Here is a 14,628-nt window from a genome sequence, read left to right on the forward strand (position 1 = left end):
CACTCACCACTCTGCACTCTGCACTCACCACTCTGCACTCACCACTCTGCACTCACCACTCTGCACTCACCACTCACCACTCTGCACTCACCACTCACCACTCACCACTCTGCACTCACCACTCACCACTCTGCACTCACCACTCAGCACTCACCACTCTGCACTCTGCACTCACCACTCACCACTCTGCACTCACCACTCTGCACTCACCACTCACCACTCTGCACTCTGCACTCACCACTCTGCACTCACCACTCTGCACTCACCACTCTGCACTCACCACTCTGCACTCACCACTCTGCACTCTGCACTCACCACTCTGCACTCACCACTCACCACTCTGCACTCTGCACTCTGCACTCACCACTCTGCACTCACCACTCACCACTCTGCACTCTGCACTCACCACTCTGCACTCACCACTCTGCACTCACCACTCTGCACTCACCACTCTGCACTCACCACTCACCACTCTGCACTCACCACTCACCACTCTGCACTCTGCACTCACCACTCACCACTCTGCACTCACCACTCTGCACTCACCACTCACCACTCTGCACTCACCACTCTGCACTCACCACTCTGCACTCTGCACTCACCACTCTGCACTCACCACTCTGCACTCTGCACTCACCACTCTGCACTCACCACTCTGCACTCACCACTCTGCACTCTGCACTCACCACTCTGCACTCACCACTCACCACTCTGCACTCACCACTCTGCACTCACCACTCTGCACTCACCACTCTGCACTCACCACTCACCACTCTGCACTCACCACTCTGCACTCACCACTCTGCACTCACCACTCACCACTCTGCACTCACCACTCTGCACTCACCACTCTGCACTCACCACTCTGCACTCACCACTCTGCACTCTGCACTCACCACTCTGCACTCACCACTCTGCACTCTGCACTCACCACTCTGCACTCACCACTCTGCACTCACCACTCTGCACTCACCACTCACCACTCTGCACTCACCACTCACCACTCTGCACTCTGCACTCACCACTCACCACTCACCACTCTGCACTCTGCACTCACCACTCACCACTCTGCACTCACCACTCTGCACTCACCACTCTGCACTCACCACTCTGTACTCTGCACTCACCACTCTGCACTCACCACTCTGCACTCTGCACTCACCACTCACCACTCTGCACTCACCACTCTGCACTCACCACTCTGCACTCACCACTCACCACTCTGCACTCACCACTCTGCACTCACCACTCACCACTCTGCACTCTGCACTCACCACTCTGCACTCACCACTCTGCACTCACCACTCTGCACTCACCACTCTGCACTCACCACTCTGCACTCTGCACTCACCACTCTGCACTCACCACTCTGCACTCTGCACTCACCACTCTGCACTCACCACTCTGCACTCACCACTCACCACTCTGCACTATGCACTCACCACTCTGCACTCACCACTCACCACTCTGCACTCACCACTCTGCACTCACCACTCACCACTCTGCACTCACCACTCTGCACTCACCACTCTGCACTCTGCACTCACCACTCTGCACTCACCACTCTGCACTCACCACTCACCACTCTGCACTCACCACTCACCACTCTGCACTCTGCACTCACCACTCACCACTCTGCACTCTGCACTCACCACTCTGCACTCACCACTCTGCACTCACCACTCTGCACTCACCACTCTGCACCACCACTCTGCACTCACCACTCTGCACTCACCACTCTGCACTCTGCACTCACCACTCACCACTCTGCACTCACCACTCTGCACTCACCACTCTGCACTCACCACTCTGCACTCACCACTCTGCACTCACCACTCACCACTCTGCACTCTGCACTCACCACTCTGCACTCACCACTCACCACTCTGCACTCACCACTCACCACTCTGCACTCACCACTCTGCACTCACCACTCTGCACTCTGCACTCACCACTCTGCACTCACCACTCTGCACTCACCACTCACCACTCTGCACTCACCACTCACCACTCTGCACTCACCACTCTGCACTCACCACTCTGCACTCACCACTCTGCACTCACCACTCTGCACTCACCACTCTGCACTCACCACTGCACTCTGCACTCACCACTCTGCACTCACCACTCTGCACTCACCACTCTGCACTCACCACTCTGCACTCACCACTCTGCACTCACCACTCTGCACTCTGCACTCACCACTCTGCACTCACCACTCTGCACTCACCACTCACCACTCTGCACTCACCACTCTGCACTCACCACTCACCACTCTGCACTCACCACTCTGCACTCACCACTCTGCACTCACCACTCTGCACTCACCACTCTGCACTCACCACTCTGCACTCTGCACTCACCACTCACCACTCTGCACTCACCACTCTGCACTCGCCACTCTGCACTCACCACTCTGCACTCACCACTCTGCACTCACCACTCTGCACTCACCACTCTGCACTCACCACTCTGCACTCACCACTCTGCACTCACCACTCTGCACTCTGCACTCACCACTCTGCACTCACCACTCTGCACTCACCACTCACCACTCTGCACTATGCACTCACCACTCTGCACTCACCACTCTGCACTCACCACTCACCACTCTGCACTCACCACTCTGCACTCACCACTCTGCACTCACCACTCTGCACTCACCACTCTGCACTCACCACTCACCACTCTGCACTCTGCACTCACCACTCTGCACTCACCACTCTGCACTCACCACTCTGCACTCACCACTCTGCACTCACCACTCTGCACTCACCACTCTGCACCACTCACCACTCTGCACTCTGCACTCACCACTCACCACTCTGCACTCACCACTCTGCACTCACCACTCTGCACTCTGCACTCACCACTCTGCACTCACCACTCTGCACTCACCACTCTGCACTCACCACTCTGCACTCTGCACTCACCACTCTGCACTCACCACTCTGCACTCACCACTCTGCACTCACCACTCTGCACTCACCACTCTGCACTCACCACTCTGCACTCACCACTCTGCACTCACCACTCTGCACTGTTCGACAAACAGGAATCCACTTAACTTTCCATTTTTGAGCATGTGCAATATAAAAGCAACGTAAAATGCTTAATAAAAGTAGGTACTCCGACACGAAGGCCAAGGCAGTGAGAGGTCACTGTCTTTATGTGAGCTGCAACAGAGCTCCCTATCAGCGAAACCAGGCCACTTGGAAGGTATTTGAGCCTACTTGCTAACATAGCGGAGCACAGAACTCTTCAGAGATTTGTGAGGGATATATTATGCAACAAACATTTAAAGCATCATTAAAGTTAGCATAACTTGAAGGTCAAAACACGTTTGTAAGAAACAGTAAAAATATGTATTTTCTGAATAATACGCAAGGATTACAAAATATGCACTGGTAAAGCCAATAGATCTGTCATTTTGTTAGGGTACGTTTTTGGAAATAGTTGGGCAGTTGTATGTATGTTTGCCCCCAGAGGATTAGGATGAAAATCCAAAGATGAAGTGGCCCGCATCGCTATTGTTTAGGCACGTATCGCGGCCGCCCCGGAAGTCAGGCACGGTCGCCAGTGACGGGGGCGGGGCACGTTCAGACCGGAACTGAAGAGGAGGCAGGCGGAGTCGTTGCGTCTCGCGGCCCGGGGCTCCTGTGAGCGGTGTAGAGCCCCGGGGCCGCGCCAGCAGGAGGTTGGGCGCCGCGTGCTGAGGTAAGGTAAGTTCCAAACGGCTGGAGCGCGATTGGTGCACTTGTGTGTGTGTGTATGCTCGTGTGTGTGTGTGTATGTATGTGTGCGACTGTGACGGCGGGGGAGGGGGGGGCCTTGGTGCACTTGTGTGTGTGCGCGCGTGTGTGTATGAGTCAGGGGTGGTGTCTCTGTATGTATGTATGTATGTATGTGCGTGCGTGCATGGGCGCGTGTGTGTGTGTATGCGCATGCGTGTGTGGTGCTTGCGCTTCCCAGGAGACAGCGCCTGGCCACAGCGCGCGTTCCAGTTACAAATCGCCTGGAAGGATGCGCGTGGCCAGGACTGTCTCCTGGGACTGCTACTCGCTGACATAAGATCTCGGCGGAGACGCGCTTACGCGCGTCTTTTAGCCGAGACCTAAAATTTTTGTTTGTAGATCATGCAAGGCATGCCAGAACAGTGTAAATAGGAAGGAACTTTCATTGTCTAAAACTCAGAAACCTTTTGTGATTAAAAAGCATTTAACATGCAAATCTGATTTTTGCGTTTATGCTTTAAGTTGCACTTGCTCTCTCGTCTATATTGGAAGCCCCATCCATCAAGTTAAAAAACGAGTTTTAGAACATACCAGAGCAAACGTTAATGAGGATAAACAGTATCCCATTACGAGACATTTTAAGGAATTTCATCAAAAAAATGTCAGTTTATTGCAATTTTGTGCACTTGACAGGATTTCTAAATCAGAAAGGGCCGGGGATCGAGTAAGAGAGTTGCGAAAATTAGAGTCGAAAATGATCATAAAGTATGATACAGTTCAACCATTAGGATTGAATAAGGACAAGGAGATGTGAATCCATTTAGGCTGAATCAGTATAAATGATATTTGGAGAAGCTATAGGTTTGTTTTTATATTAGTACTTTTTCACGGTGGTCACACATGTTTTTTATTTTTTGTTGGAGACGCACTGTCAGCGAAACAAGAGAAAGAACAGCAGGAAAGCCTGATTGAAAAGAATAGACTGTATGATTTTTTGCTTAAATAATTGAATAATGGAATGTACTAAAATTACATGAATAACATCTAGTTTTTATAATTAGGTTCAGTTTACTTTGCCTACTGGGGCTGAATTGTAAATAATGAGTGAATAATCAGACAACTGAAGCATATGTGTAAATACAAATAACAACAATGCTTAATTTGTTAATGAACTGAAAAACTGTGATGTTTATATTTGCAAAGTATAATTCCTTATTCCCACTTTGATAACGAATTCACAGAAAAAGAAAGTTAAAGATGGCTGCCATGCACAAATTAAATTACTTGTTTTCGGGACAGGTAGTCCTACTTTTATTGTTATGTTCATTGAGCACTGTAAAGTTTTGTTGTGAACAAACAGAATTACCCATGACTAAGGTGCGGCTGCACTGAAACGCGTCAGGTGTTCGTTTTTGTTGGACAGGCCACATGAAGGGCCGCTCTCCCCCGGCCCAACCAGGCCTGAGCCCAGTCCCGCAAGTACCACACACCACCATTGCACGTCCTCCGTCCCCTCAGGGACCCCTGCCCTCGAGCCTGCCGACCTCGTGGGTCCGATCCACTGCCGGCCCACGCGCCCAGCCTGGGCGCCATCTTGGACACTCCACCACGAGGCCGCCTGGCCCCCGATCGACCTCAACCCTGGGCCTGGCCCGGCCTCAGACATTCCGGCACCACCCTCCACCCAGGAGGTGAGCGGGCTACTTGGCAAGTCAATGGGAGAAAGAGGTGCCGATGGCTCTCCCCCACCAAGTGCCGCTCGCCCATCGCCTCCCCGGGCGCTGGCTCCACCCCCCTGCTGGGTGTCTGGACTCCCCCATCCCGGACCTCCCGACCTCCAAGTGCGAGGGTCCGGACATCAAAGCACGCCAGCCCTATAACTGGGGCAGCTCCAGAGCAGGAGGGCAGTTGTATCTTGGAGTCGAGAGACGTAAAGAGGAACTCATCCTGGACGGACTACTGGCGCTGCCATAGCTCTGTCCTGTGCACCATCGTCCTGCCTGTTGGCGCTGCCACAGCCGTCGTAACCTTCATCCTTCATCGTCGTCGGGACCTGCTGGCGTGGCCGCGGACCGTTGTAACCGTCATCTTCTACCGGGACCTGCAGGCTCTGCCGCGGACCGTCGTCCTTCCTTCATCCATCTCGGGACCTGCTTGGCTCCTCCACGGCCCGATCATCTAGAACGCCGAGCTCGAGGATTGAGAGCTATTTTGTACTCATTGGTAACTAAGACTATCCCGCTACCCCTTTCCTAAACCAGAGACTAGAACCGAGGGGACCCCTGAGTCCAGACCTCCTTGTATCCATCATCGTAACCTAAGAATTGCATATAAAGTCTCGCTAACCTTCAACCTTGTGTGGTGTCCGTCTGTGGGGGGGAAGTTACTTATCTGTACAGTCGTTGGAGACGGCTCTCCCTGGAGACCTCTCCCCGTAACCTCGGCCGACCCTCCCGGTCCGTCTAACATTGGTGGCCAGCGGCGCGATCCGAATCACCGCATAAACGTACAGAGAGTAGCTCACCCCACGACGAAGTCACAATGACCACGAAAGAGAGCGGATCAACCGAGAAATTCCAAATGGAGAAATTGGAGGAGTACAACCATCGTGAACTTAAACAATTCTGCATCGAACTGGGTATCGCTACCACCGGACTGAGTACCAAGGACGATTTTAAGCATGCCCTAGAATCTTGGGCAGAAACCGGGGCTGCCGGAACCCCTGATCAAAGCACCGTAGAAAAAACGACCACGGCCCCGGAAGGGCAAAGAACGGGTCTCTCGCAAGACGAGATCCAGGAAAGAGAAAGGACCCGACTACACGAACTAGAAATGGCCCGACTTAAAATGGACGTTGAACTTAAGTTGGCCGAACAAAAAATCAACTTAGAGCACCTGCGTCTCCGAGAAGAAAGAGAGGAGAAACAGAGACAAAGGGAGCTCGAGGAAAAGAAACTAGCGTACGAACACGAACGAAACCTAGCCGAGATCAACCTACGCAAGCAGGATAAAGAAGCAGGGGTGCCCGAGCGACCCCCCACCTCAGGGGCCACAGACAAAAAGGTACACATCCCCAAGGATGTTGTCCGAGAATACTTCAGAGAGGACGACATCCAGCAATGGTTTAAAGCCTATGAAATCGCTATGACTGCACACCGGATCGATAGAAGCGACTGGGGAGCCGGTCTCTGGGGAAGATTCCTCAATGAGGGCCGCGACACCCTACTACAGCTCCCGGACCACCAGATGACCTCCTACGACCATATGAAAGCGGCCCTCCTCACCCGCTATGGTCTCACACCCGAGATGTACCGTCAGAGGTTCCGAGACTGCACCCGCATCCCGGGTACAACTTGGGTGGACTATGTAACATACTTTAGCCGAGCCTTCGAGGGCTGGATCCGAGGAAGCAACGTCACGACCTACGAGCAACTATTTAACCTGATGGTATGGGAGCATCTGTCGAACAATTGCTTCATTGAACTCCGCCAACACCTCCTCGACAGCAAGTTAACGGATCCCCGGCAGCTCGCAGCCGAAGCTGACCGGTGGGAGATCACCAGAGTGGGCCGGAATGGGTCCTACGAACAGAACCGGAACAACAATAGTCAGCACCGACCCAGAGGAGGAGGAGGGGGCCAAGGGCGAGGAAGAGACAACGCCCCGGTCGCCCCCGCTACCAACACCACCCCCCCGGCCAACCGGGGCAGCACCCCAGCGCGACCGGGGTACAGAGCCAATGTCACGTGTCACCGATGTCAACGAGTCGGCCACTATGCGAACGACCCAAACTGCCCGCAGTACCAGAGCCCAAGACCCCGCCAAGTGGCCGCTGCAGCCCTAGGGGAAGAACAGATCTCCGAGGAACAGGAAGAGTACGAACAAGAGCATCAAGAGTGGGAGCCAGCCGCCATGACTCTAGCCTGCTTAGGGGGGAAAGACATGGTCCCGCGGGTCCCCCTACCCGCTAACACCCAGAAGTACAGCCAATGGGTGAGCATCAATGGACACCAGGCCGAAGCCCTTCGTGACACCGGGGCCAGTGTAACAGCCGTCCGCTGTCACCTGGTGGCCCCAGAACAGTATCTACCGAACATTCTCTGCCCTGTACGATCAGCCGATAACTCGGAGAGCCTGTGTCGGATGGCCTGCGTCCCCTTCGAATGGGGGGGGGTCTCCGGCATGTTGAAAGTGACGGTCCGAGACGATGCCCCCGTCGACTGCCTCCTGGGCAATGACCTGGAAAGCTCTCCGTGGGCCGCCGTGGAGCGAAAGGAACACCTGGGGATGTTGGGCGTCCCAGACTGGGCGTGCGTCACCACCCGTTCCATGGCCGCCCGTGCCAACCACCAGCCAGAAGAACCCGAATGGCCGGCGCCACCGCCTCCGGTCGCCCCGGCCGAAAACACCGACCGTAACATTCCCGCCGAACCAGCTCAACCTACCGACCTCGCTAACCTCGACCAGTGGCCTCAAGAAGGGGGGCCCACGCAAGAACAATTTCGCAAGGAACAGAAGACCTGTCCCTCCCTCGAGGGACTCCGCCAGCAAGCGCTCGCCCAAAGCGCAGGGGATACCCCCGGAACTCATTGGGTCTACTGGGACAATGATCTGCTGTACAGCGAGCAAAGAATCGCCGAGTTGGGGAGCAACCGAGTACTAGTGGTACCCCTCCGTTTCAGAGACTTCCTGTTAAACCTGGCCCACGATGTCCCCCTGGCAGGACATCTGGGACAAGATAAAACCTACAGTCGCCTAGTGACCCACTTCTTCTGGCCCAAAATGAGAAACGATGTGCACCAGCATTGCCGATCTTGCCCCACGTGCCAAGCCAGTGGGAAGAGCGGCCGCAAACTAAAGGCTCCCCTGCAACCTTTTCCCGTGGTCACTACCCCGTTTGAGAGAGTCGGAATAGACATTGTGGGGCCCTTGGACCCACGCACAAAACAAGGCCATCGATTCATCCTGGTGCTAGTGGACCACGCCACCCGCTACCCTGAGGCTGTTCCTCTGCGAACTGTGACAGCCCCGGTGGTCGGCCGGGCCCTGATGGGGATCTTCTCCCGTGTGGGCTTCCCCCGAGAAGTCGTCAGCGACAGAGGCACGAACTTTATTTCCAAATACATGAAGTCCCTCTGGCAACAGTGCGGGGTCACCTACAGATTCACAACCCCCTATCACCCTCAAGGGAACGGACTCGTTGAGCGGTTCAACCGCACGCTAAAGGGGATGATCGGAGGGTTGGAAGAGCCCCTCCGTCGCCAGTGGGATGTGCTGCTGCCGTGCCTCCTCTTCGCGTATCGAGAAGTCCCCCAGAAATCCCTGGGCTTCAGCCCATTTGAACTGCTATATGGACACCCAGTGCGAGGGCCGCTCAGTCTCGTCAAAGAAGGCTGGGAGATGCCTCCGCTAAAGAACCCTCCAGATGTCTTCCGGTACCTTCTCACCCTCCGCAACCAGACCCGGCGGTTCAGAGAACTAGCGAAGGCCAACCTAGAGGCCAGTCAAGAGGACATGAAAAAATGGTATGACCAGAATGCCTCATCCATTGAATTCGAACCTGGCCAACAGGTATGGGTGATGTCCCCCACTGAGCCATGCGCCCTGCAAGACAAATGGACGGGGCCCTTCAAAGTAATAGAGCGCAAGGGTCCTGCCACTTATCTCATCGACATGGAGTCCTCCCGGAACCCTCTCCGGGTCCTCCACGCTAACAGACTAAAGCCCCACTTTGTGCGAACAGAGCTCAGCCTCCTGATGGCCACAGACACTGGGGTTGAAGAAGACTCCGAGCCTCTCCCTGACCTCCTACGGACTCAAGAGCAAGACGGCTCCGTGGATGGGGTCCGGCTCTCAGAGGCCCTCACCAGAGAACAACGCCAGGAGTGTCAAGCCCTCCTATCACAGTTCGCCAGCCTGTTCTCCCTCACCCCGGGTGTCACTTCCTGGTGTGTGCACGATGTGGATACCGGGGACAGCCCCCCTATCCGCCACCGGGCCTACCGCGTGCTAGACCGGGTACGGGCCTGCATCCAGGAAGAAATAGCCAAGATGCTCACGATCGGGGTCATCGAGCCCTCAGACAGTCCCTGGGCCAGCCCTGTCGTACTGGTCCCCAAGGCAGCGGCCCCCGGCACCACCCCAGAACTCCGGTTCCGCGTCGACTACCGGGGCTTGAATGCGGTCACCAGAACAGACGCGCATCCCATCCCCCGGGCAGATGAACTAGTCGACCGAATGGGAGCTGCCCGCTACCTCAGCATCTTCGACCTGACAGCAGGCTATTGGCAGATCGGCCTCACACCCCGGGCGCAAGAACGTTCTGCCTTCTCCACCCCCGATGGCCATTACCATTTCACGGTCATGCCCTTCGGCATGAAGAATGCCCCAGCAACATTCCAACGGCTCGTCAATCAGGTCCTGGCGGGGCTCGAAGGATTCAGCGCCGCCTACCTAGACGACATCGCTGTATACAGCCACCATTGGACCGAGCACCTCCACCACCTCCGAGCAGTGCTGCAAGCCCTTCAGCGAGCTGGCCTCACGATCAAGGCCAGCAAGTGTCAAATTGGGCAAGGGTCTGTAACCTACCTCGGACACCAGGTGGGAAGCGGCCTAGTGGCCCCGCTACAGCTGAAAATTGCCGCCATCCAGGCCTGGCAGCCCCCCATCACCCAAACCGAGGTACGAGCCTTCCTGGGCCTCACGGGCTACTACCGAAGGTTCGTAAAAGACTATGGTACCATAGTGGGGCCCCTCACAGAACTCACGTCAAAGAACCAGCCCAAGAAAGTCACCTGGACCCCAGAGTGTCAAACTGCATTCGAACAATTAAAGGCCGCCATGTGCTCCGCCCCTGTGCTCCAGGCCCCAGACTACAGCCGGGAGTTCGTCGTCCAGACGGACGCCTCCGACCAGGGCATTGGGGCAGTCCTGTCTCAAGTGAACACCGAAGGCCTTGATCACCCGGTGGCCTTCATCAGCCGGAGACTCCTACCACGGGAGCAACGCTGGAGCACCATAGAGAGGGAAGCCTTCGCTGTGGTATGGGCCCTCAAGAGGCTCCGGCCCTACCTTTTCGGCACCCACTTTCGGGTGCAGACCGACCACCGACCCCTGCAATGGCTGATGCATATGCGGGGGGAGAACCCAAAGTTGCTACGCTGGTCCATCTCCTTGCAAGGTATGGACTTCACAGTCGAACACCGGCCTGGGCCAGATCACGCCAACGCGGATGGCCTGTCCCGGTTTTTCCGCCTCGACGAGGAGAGTCCCCAAGAGGATGGGTAACTCTCCCCGCCTTCAGCTGGGGGGGACGCATGTTGGACAGGCCACATGAAGGGCCGCTCTCCCCCGGCCCAACCAGGCCTGAGCCCAGTCCCGCAAGTACCACACACCACCATTGCACGTCCTCCGTCCCCTCAGGGACCCCTGCCCTCGAGCCTGCCGACCTCGTGGGTCCGATCCACTGCCGGCCCACGCGCCCAGCCTGGGCGCCATCTTGGACACTCCACCACGAGGCCGCCTGGCCCCCGATCGACCTCAACCCTGGGCCTGGCCCGGCCTCAGACATTCCGGCACCACCCTCCACCCAGGAGGTGAGCGGGCTACTTGGCAAGTCAATGGGAGAAAGAGGTGCCGATGGCTCTCCCCCACCAAGTGCCGCTCGCCCATCGCCTCCCCGGGCGCTGGCTCCACCCCCCTGCTGGGTGTCTGGACTCCCCCATCCCGGACCTCCCGACCTCCAAGTGCGAGGGTCCGGACATCAAAGCACGCCAGCCCTATAACTGGGGCAGCTCCAGAGCAGGAGGGCAGTTGTATCTTGGAGTCGAGAGACGTAAAGAGGAACTCATCCTGGACGGACTACTGGCGCTGCCATAGCTCTGTCCTGTGCACCATCGTCCTGCCTGTTGGCGCTGCCACAGCCGTCGTAACCTTCATCCTTCATCGTCGTCGGGACCTGCTGGCGTGGCCGCGGACCGTTGTAACCGTCATCTTCTACCGGGACCTGCAGGCTCTGCCGCGGACCGTCGTCCTTCCTTCATCCATCTCGGGACCTGCTTGGCTCCTCCACGGCCCGATCATCTAGAACGCCGAGCTCGAGGATTGAGAGCTATTTTGTACTCATTGGTAACTAAGACTATCCCGCTACCCCTTTCCTAAACCAGAGACTAGAACCGAGGGGACCCCTGAGTCCAGACCTCCTTGTATCCATCATCGTAACCTAAGAATTGCATATAAAGTCTCGCTAACCTTCAACCTTGTGTGGTGTCCGTCTGTGGGGGGGAAGTTACTTATCTGTACAGTCGTTGGAGACGGCTCTCCCTGGAGACCTCTCCCCGTAACCTCGGCCGACCCTCCCGGTCCGTCTAACAGTTTTCCTTTGTTGAAGAATAAATAACACGCTCACGTATTTGGGCTCGAGTTGGTTTTCTTTAAACAAAAAAGCTGCTGTGTGGAATATTGGGGGGTCGCCTTCCCGCTCGAGCCCGCCACCATCTAAGAGGCCAGGGGACGGGTGAATTTTGTGTTTATTATAAGTGAAATCCTTGTCGTGTGAAGGGCGTCTGAAGAAGGCATACCTAAACGCCGAAATGCATTATGCCCCGCACTCTCCAAATAAAAAGAACCTTCTGAAAAGTCCCTGCTGTGTCCTCTGATCTCTTCCGCATGGGGTGGTCTGCATTGGATATTTGGACGTGCTTGCTGGTAGCACGCATAAGAGGACCCGTTCTTAAAGAGGACTGCGCATTGCTGGCATCAGTGGAAACACTTTCTTCTTCCGAGGTATCGGATTGCCCAGACCCACCTCAGCAACCAGTTCAGGCATGTGGCCTCTGCCAGGAGCAGTGCGTGACTTCACCTATCAGCAGGATCATTGTACCCGTGTTGTGTGGCCTGGTCAGTTTCTGGTGAAAGAGGTAGAACGTTGGGGACCCAAGGAAGACTCGGAGTGACTTAATTAGGATTCACCTTCTTCAAATAATCACCCTTTTGCCAGGTATTTCAGAGCTCATTGAGCATGGACTCTGCCAAGGGCACTTACCATTTAGGTGCATGATGGGGGCTGTAGTCTTTACTCACCTGACGGCAGCTGCAAGTAATCCGGAGGAGCCACCTGACTTACCGCCCAGGAGGAGGACCTTAGCAGTACAAAAAGGTGGCGAAAGTGAAATCCTTGTCGTGTGAAGGGCGTCTGAAGAAGGCATTCCTAAACGCCGAAATGCATTATTCCCCGCACTCTCCAAATAAAGAGAACCTTCCGAAAAGTCCCCGCTGTGTCCTCTGATCTCTTCCGCATGGGGTGGTCTGCATAATGAAATAACATATTCCAATATGTCTGCCATGCCGTTTGCAAATGCCGTTTTCGATTTCAAGGAAATGTAAAAGACATAAAAGAGGGCTGTGTCGTGCAAACTGCATCACCATCAACAAAGGCGGTTGCCGAAACGCGTCTGGTTTGTTCACTGTGAGTCCAAACGATGGGCCCTATGTAATCTAAAGACCCGGATGGGTTACTTGGGATTAAACAAATCAATGCATTAACATCATTTAAGCCATCATCCACGTTTTTGCCTCAGATGCCAAATGATGTGATTGATACCTTCACAGAAAAGTCATACAAGAACTTCTGAGTCTACGAACTAATGTGCGGAGTGGTAATGAGAAATGCAACCTCACGAATGAACAGTTTGTGGCAATGAAGGGGCTGAAGGAGGACGCATCTCTTGTCTACAAACCGTCAGATAAAGGCGGCAATGTGGTGTTACAGACTGCAGATGCCTACAATAAAGACGCCCTACGACAATTGAGTGATGTTGCATTTTATAAAAGAGTGGGCAAGAATATGTATAACAAAAGCATAGGGGAGTGTCATTTGCTATTGAAAAAATGGTATGAGAAAGGGAAGATTGAGACAGAGGAATATCTGTTTTTAAGACATCTTAACCCTATTACCCCCTGTTTTTATCACTTGCCTAAGGTACATAAGAACGCATTATCACCACCTGGGAGACCCATTGTTTCCTCGCAGGGAAGCCTCCTTGAACACATTTCAATTTATATAGATCATTTTCTAGCAAGCTTTGTAGTGAGTCTTAAATCCTACATTAAGAGCGAAAGATTTTTTGAAGCATCTATCTAACATAGAGTGGCAGGAAGGTGACCAAATGATAGTGATGGACATTACCAGCTTATACACGAATATTGTACACAAACATGGTCTAGAGGCAGTTCAATTCTTTCTTAAGAAGCGCGCAATGACATTCACTGAACACAGCACTATGATAATGGAACTTTTAGAGTTTTGTTTGGATAACAACATTTTCCTGTACCAGGATCAATACTTCAAACAAATGTCTGGGACGGCCATGGGCACCTGCTTCGCCCCCAGATATGCGAATTTATTCGTAGGCTGGTGGGAGGAGCAGGTGGCCTGGTCGGGGGGCAATGTGATCTGGACTCAAAGGGTGGTAGCCTGGTACGGGTATATTGATGATCTTTTTTTAATATGGAGGGGAACCTCAGAAACAGCTAGAGAATATGTGCAGGTTCTTAATGATAATGATTTAAACTTGGAATTTTGTGCGGAAATTAGTGACAAAGTAGTAAACTTCCTAGATTTGGAAGTTAGGATCATCGAAAAGAAACTCTGCACCAGACTATATAAGAAACCCATTGCGGGCAATTCGATCTTACATGCCCGCAGTGGACATCCCCCTAAACATATTAATAGTATCCCCTAGGGGGAACTATTACGAATACGGAGGAATAACAGTAGGGAGGAGTCTTTCCAGAAATTTGCAGGGGAGTGTATAGAGATTTGAGACAAGAGGTTATGGTGGACGGGTTTTGGATAAAGCCCTGAGGAGAGTGAACCTTATAGCCAGAAGGG

The sequence above is a fragment of the Lissotriton vulgaris genome, unplaced genomic scaffold, assembly GCF_964263255.1.
Source record: "Lissotriton vulgaris unplaced genomic scaffold, aLisVul1.2 SCAFFOLD_4791, whole genome shotgun sequence".
NCBI classification, from domain to species: domain Eukaryota; kingdom Metazoa; phylum Chordata; class Amphibia; order Caudata; family Salamandridae; genus Lissotriton; species Lissotriton vulgaris.